This window comes from Phalacrocorax aristotelis, chromosome 23 (genome assembly GCF_949628215.1).
Source record: "Phalacrocorax aristotelis chromosome 23, bGulAri2.1, whole genome shotgun sequence".
Lineage (NCBI taxonomy): Eukaryota > Metazoa > Chordata > Aves > Suliformes > Phalacrocoracidae > Phalacrocorax > Phalacrocorax aristotelis.
In genome coordinates this window covers 7905270-7911682 of record NC_134298.1, presented here as the reverse complement: position 1 = coordinate 7911682, position 6413 = coordinate 7905270, and positions in this window count along the sequence as shown.

Below are 6413 nucleotides of genomic sequence, written 5' to 3'. Positions count from 1 at the left end.
CCTGTAATTGTCAAGTCTCAAGACATGGATGTGTATTTACCTACTTTTATTCATATTCTTTTCTTGATAGTAGAGAGAAGCTGAAAGACAATGTTTTAAACAAATTGCATGAGAAAATCCCAGTTAGGTGGGAACAGCTCCAAGGCACAAGAAAAACGTGTACACATCTACCCACCCTAGAATTTCCTGCGCCAAATTTCCCAGTTTCAATGACAGCAACACCACCAAATTCTTTGAGGGATTCACGTCAATTTTTTTAGCAACAAGACATTGTCAACGTCTCTCTGCCAGAGGCTCTTTCTCCAGACCTCAAATAATATTGCTAGTTGCTCACTCAACTTCTGCAGGCTTCAGTTTTTTGACCATCAACTTTCTTACATGCTTACACAGTTGGACGAGGTGAGAAGAGCTGGGGTATTGTTTTTACCCTGGTATAAGAGAAGTACCAGGGGAAAACAAACTGAGAAATGCTAAGAGAAAGGTAAAGCTCATTTACTGAATATAATTATTGCAGATGCAACTGAGTTTTTCCTGCGAGAAACCCACTAAATCCAGCTAACCCAAGTTTGCCATCATTTGCCTGTAACTCCTATCACACCTTTCATTTCTAAAACCCAAACCGCTTGTTGTAGGAAACATAGTCATAAAAACAGCTAAAAACCAAAACAAAACAGTGATCTGCCAAACAAAAAGTGTTAAAATTGACAGATTATGGAATGTGTAATGTGGTTAAGCAGTTTCCAGCTAGTGTTTCTTCCTTTTAATATTTCTGCAAACTGAAAGCTGGCCACCTCTCTCTTCTGCTTTTTGCTTCTGCTGCTCTCTGTCCTAAGATAAATTACCATGTAAGTGTCTCTGAACACATCTTGATGCTTCCTGTTCCTGAAGCAGGTTTTTTTTCACTACTGTGAAGCCATCAAGTTTAATTAATACCGGAAATATTGACTTAGTGCTAAGAGAAACATTATCATTAAATTAGAAATTCTTGTGGTAGTGATGCCAGCTCCCCATTGCATTGCAATGCATTGCAGAGCAACTCAGACACTGAATCTCAGTAAAAGTATCAGACGAGACTGTGGCAAGAAAAAAGCCTTAATAGTTCTGCTCAGTGGCTTGACTGTACAGCTCCTGCCTTTAAAAATTTAGGGGAAAACCTGAGAAAGTTAAGGAAAGTGAAAAGTTCAAGCAGCAGAAGGATAGAAGTTGAAGACTGAAAAAAAAACCTGGATAGACGAACTGAATCAGAGCAGTAGGAAATAAAGAGATAAAAATGAAGGAAAAAACGCAAGGTATTTTAAAATACTGTTGTGTTCAGAATGAGTATGTTATTGCATGTACTACTTTAATTTGTAGAAACTTAAGTAGAGAGGTTGACAAATGTGAGAATGTACAAGTGCTTTTGTAGAAAAAGAAAAGGAAAATAAATCAGAAGATCACTTCAGCCCATTTAGAACTGTGCACATTACAAGCATATTGTCAGGAGAATGTCAGATTCAGTTTGTAAATGACTTCCTACAACAAAAAGTAAATAAGTAGCAAATATAATTCTTCAGTCCATGCTTTAGCTACTCTGGATATGAACGAATAGGAAAGTATGCATTCTGTTCAATTTATGTTCAGCTAGTTTTATTGAGACTCTGCCAATCCTACAGTCAAAGCAGCTGGATTACATGGCAACAACTCTAACCTGGTGCACAGCCCCTGGGTTGGGAAGAAATTAAATGGCATAGCATGGATTCAACCACCTAATCAGGTGAAAGGTCCCCAGATGTTATGCTGTGGTCACTTCTCATGATTGCTAGAGTATCAGTGCTGAATAAAGCAGTAGGAAAGAAAACCAGCCAGCCAAAACTTCCAAACTGATGCCGAAACAACGTTCAGTCATTTTCCCCTTCTTTTTTTAATCAACTGTTTGGAATGGAACAGGTGAAATAAGACATGGAGAACAATAACTCAAGTCATTAAATCAATATGAACTGAAGTATTTCAATAAGATCTCTCTTGAGATACAGCTTTTCAGTGTATCATATTTGCATAGCAAAGGAGCCCCACGGAGAAGAACAAAATGCATACATTGAATAGAGTTGTATCTGATTCTGTGGCAAGTTTAGTTAATGTATCAGAAGCAGCTTATCATCTTGATTCAATATTCTTGGTCATTAGGTTGCCTGTATCTCTCAAAGATGCAGCTACAGAAGATTAACAGGCTCAAGAATTGTATGTTTACAATTCTTTTACAAAAATATTTCTTTTGTATGATTTTATAGTTTTAACCGATCATTCATCTTGGAATGGCTGTTCTCAGATCATTTGCTGGGCTAAGAAAGCATTAATTCTGCAGATATTTCCTTCAAATCACCTTTGTGTGCAAAAGAAATCGAGTGTTGCAGTATATGACAAATACATTCCCTCAAAACTCAAGAAATGCAAGAGAAGCCTGGTTTAATATACTTAGGAATTTTGCAGCTGGAGCATAAAAATTATTATGTGGTGAAAACATGGACAAAACCAGATATTAGTATTGTCATATTTTTTTAAGTGTACTGTGCTTTTGGTAAAACTTTTCAGGGTTAAAAGCATTGAATACTCACATAACCTAAGATATTCATTGTACCACTTCAGATTGAGAAGCTAGTTGTTTGGCATCTTCTCTCCAACATTATTTCTCTGACATTACATATAACTTCTGCTTGGACACTCCCTATGAACTGATGGAAAACCTGTTTCGAGAAGTTTGGGAAGAAGAGAGGTAAGTATAACACACAACCATAATATCGCTGCTGCAAAATAGCTTTTTTTTTGAGAAGGAATGCAGACTTTCTCACTCTCTACATCTCCTCCTCCAAATCATCAAAAACCTAATACTGATTTCCCACGAATACAGGCTTTTTAAACTGGACTAATTTGTCATATAGTATTACAGCAAAATGCAAGTTAACATTTCCTGATGTTTTGTCCAATATCTAATGTCTTTTAATATAGCTCTGTAACCACATAGCTCTTCAACTTTCATTGGCAGGAGATCGTTTTTCCCTTCTAGGTACGCTGCCTCTATTAGTCTATGCTTTATGCTTTTTCTGTTCTTTTGGTCCTTCAGAATGGCTGAGAAAACTGTTAAAATGACTGATAGACCCGAAGAGCCCATTTTTGGGCTCGGCATTTCCTTTCTAACTCACAGCGCTGTTTTAGCCCCCTTCTCCTCTCCTTCACAGGCGCTGCTGCTTCTCCTTGACCCAGCCTCCACCAATCCTCTACCCTCTGCTGGGTCTCCTGTGGTGGTTCAGATTCAGCAAAGCGCCTAATTCTCTCCTCTGCTCCCTCCTGCTGCGTGCGTCACTCTCTGTAGGTTTACTACCTTACCTACCACACATTTCTCCTATCCACACAGGCTATAATTTCTCCAGCACATTACGTTCATGCACTATTTAGCATCATGGTATAGGCATCCTTATTCTTAATACCTACAAAGCAACAGTCACAACAAATGTGATAGCAATTTTTAGCACATCAGTGTTCTGCAAAATCAGCTGCTTTGATTATTATTCACACAGATATATCTGTGTCAGACACTGAACTCTACTACTGCCCGTGGCGTAACCCAGAGTTTCGTATCAACTGCAGTGTAAATAGATCCTTATATACCATGATAGCTACTTTGGGATACAAAATGAAGACCACATAGAGAACTCAGGAGTCCTGTCTCCTAAAATTCAACTATAATTATAAGTCACTTCCTTTTTAGGAAGCTACTAAGTGAAATGCTTGATGTCTTTATGCCTCAGTTAATCCATCGCCAAGCTTCACTGGCCAGTTGTTTCCCTCAGAAGTGTCAAGTTCTTTGAGCTCCCCATATGTAAAACTGGAAGAGCCTTAGTGTGTGAGCAGACCCTTAGGGAGACCCACTCTATCACTGACTCAACACAGGCTGCTGAGTGCTGAAAATCCTTGCTGCAGCTCTGCTTCCTACCATGGGATGTATCTGCTGAAACCCACTACAGCTGAGACATTTCTACAGTGTATGCTCAAGACATTTATTCTTGGAAAAAAAGATTTTCTGTTAGCATGGGACTTCACTTTAGAGAGAAGTCAGTTGACTACAGTGGAAAAGAAAATGTATGGTGGAGACTGAATTGTCTTCATAAGTGCACATGCAGTTAAAAGAGACCTAAGATTCAATTTTAGGATTTTCAGTTTGGTGCTAGTTTCAGCACTTTCAGTTCTCCAGCAGACAAGAATTGGTGCTAAAGCCTTGCCCATGTGAGTTAACAGCTATGTCCTACTGAATTCAGCAGGTGTAAGCTTAACTAATCAGATGTAGGAGATACAGCCTAGTCAGTGCAAGGGTCTGCCTCAGGTCATACTGGCTCAGCTTCCACTCAGCTGTAAGAGAGAACTACCGTCTCTGACTATGGCTCTACTTCCTCAGCCTTTGGAAAGCTATTTAGCTTGTTTCTGCCAGCTAAGAATAAGAACTGTAAATATTCATGAAGCATGTCTGCAAAATGCCCTGAAAATGAACTTCAGAGATGCTGGGTAACACGACCCATTCTTGCAATACTTTAACATGTCAAAAATGCCCAGCAGATGAGGCAAACCCAGAGCCAGCTCCAGTCTTTTATTTAGACTCCCCATCCTCCCTCTTCGTGTGGCAGTGCCAGCACATTGTTTCAGTTCCACAGTCTCATGAAAGCAGAACAAATATGAGATTGCCGAATGACCGATCCTATATGTGAGAACAGCTCAGGAGGAGCAGCTCAGTGAATAGTCAAGAACACTTTTTCCTCACTTTGCAATGCTTTTTGTGTGGCAGAAGACGACTTCCTAATGGAATATTGAACTGCCTCCAGGAGCGTCTGCTGTGCCAACAAGTATAATCCTGTAGCAGTATCAGTGCACTTACCACTGGGTCTTTGCTGATACAGCAGCATAATTTTTTTTCATCTCTACTTCTGAAGGTGTTGCTGCAACAATTCATTCTTCAGGGCAGTGCTATATTCAGCAGATATACAACATTTGGGAGCATTTGCACAGGAGGTTCTAGGCATAGGGGAGCACATCTCACATATAATCCCTTGGAAACCGAGCTTCGTGATCCTGCAGTGCTGCACTTTCCTTCAGAAGTTCTTCTCCCTTCTTCACTGAAAGAAACTGTACCAACAATCTGAGCTTGGTGCCAGTGAATTTTCATTCCTACCACTGCAACTTGGAGACAATTCAAAGCACCAGAAACATGGTGAAGAGTCCATAGTGATTGACTTAGAGGAAAGATTAAAAGTCTGAAATACATCTGGCTTGTGTTTAGGGTGGCTTATCATAGATACAAAAAAAAATCTAAAACTCACTTGAATAATTGCTCTCCACCTGTGCAGTGCCAACAGGTTGTTACTCAGAATAATGAGATGGAGTCAGTAAAAGTCAGAACTGAGTCTAGACACTAGGGAAGAGTGAATAATTGTCTTCGCCAAAGGGAAAGTGGAAGACAAACTGACAGTTACTGGGGTCGGGGCAATATCCTAGGGCAATGACACTGGAGCAGGTTGCCCACAGAAGTTGGAGATGCCCCATCCCTGGAGGTGCTCAGGGCCAGGTTGGATGGGGCTTTGAACAACCTGATCTAGTGGAAGGTGTCCCTGCTCATGGCAGGTGGTTGGAACTAGATGATCTTTAAGGTTCCTTCCAACCCAAACCATTCTATGATTCCAGTAGAGAACAATTAAACAACTATCCGTAGGGAGACTAAGTAACCTGATAAACTTTTTCCATCTTTAACTTCTGCAACTAAGCAACGGCTTCCTGAATTTAGTATTGGCTATTTCTTGCCCTCCAGCTTTCTTTCCGCAGTACAGAAATGTACAATGGAGTTAATAACAAGGGTTCTTCTATGAATGAGGAATTCCTCAGTCTTGGTCCAGTACCCACATGGAGGAAAACTTTCCCAGTTACTTCATTTTCATGCATGACAGGTCATAGCATGGTATCATTTAGGATTTATTTAAAATCAAAAAAAAAAAAGCTTGGAGAGCACTGTTTTTTAATGAAGGGTGTTATTAACTTGCATATTAGTAGCTCATACAACTTCAAGAGTAGATCGTGGTGCCTAGAATTTTCTCCATGACAAGCGTGTAAATTTTTCTTAAACTTCTGACAAGATAAGCGTCTAGCCAGTGTCTCTTTTGCAAAGCTAAATCTTCCTTTGCCTTGCAGTCAGAGTAAAATCCATAATCTAAGAAATCACTTTGGATTTCAAGTGCAAAAGCACAAGGCAATTGTACTGGGTCAGGTGCAGGGAAAGCAGAGTGGGTCCAGGGCTCCTTCCCTAGAGGGCTCCCATGTTCGAAGAAGCAAGTGGCATGAGATGGTTCGGGTCTTTCTTTACTGAGAAAGAAAATTGCCTTGCCAGAAAAAGGAGGTGA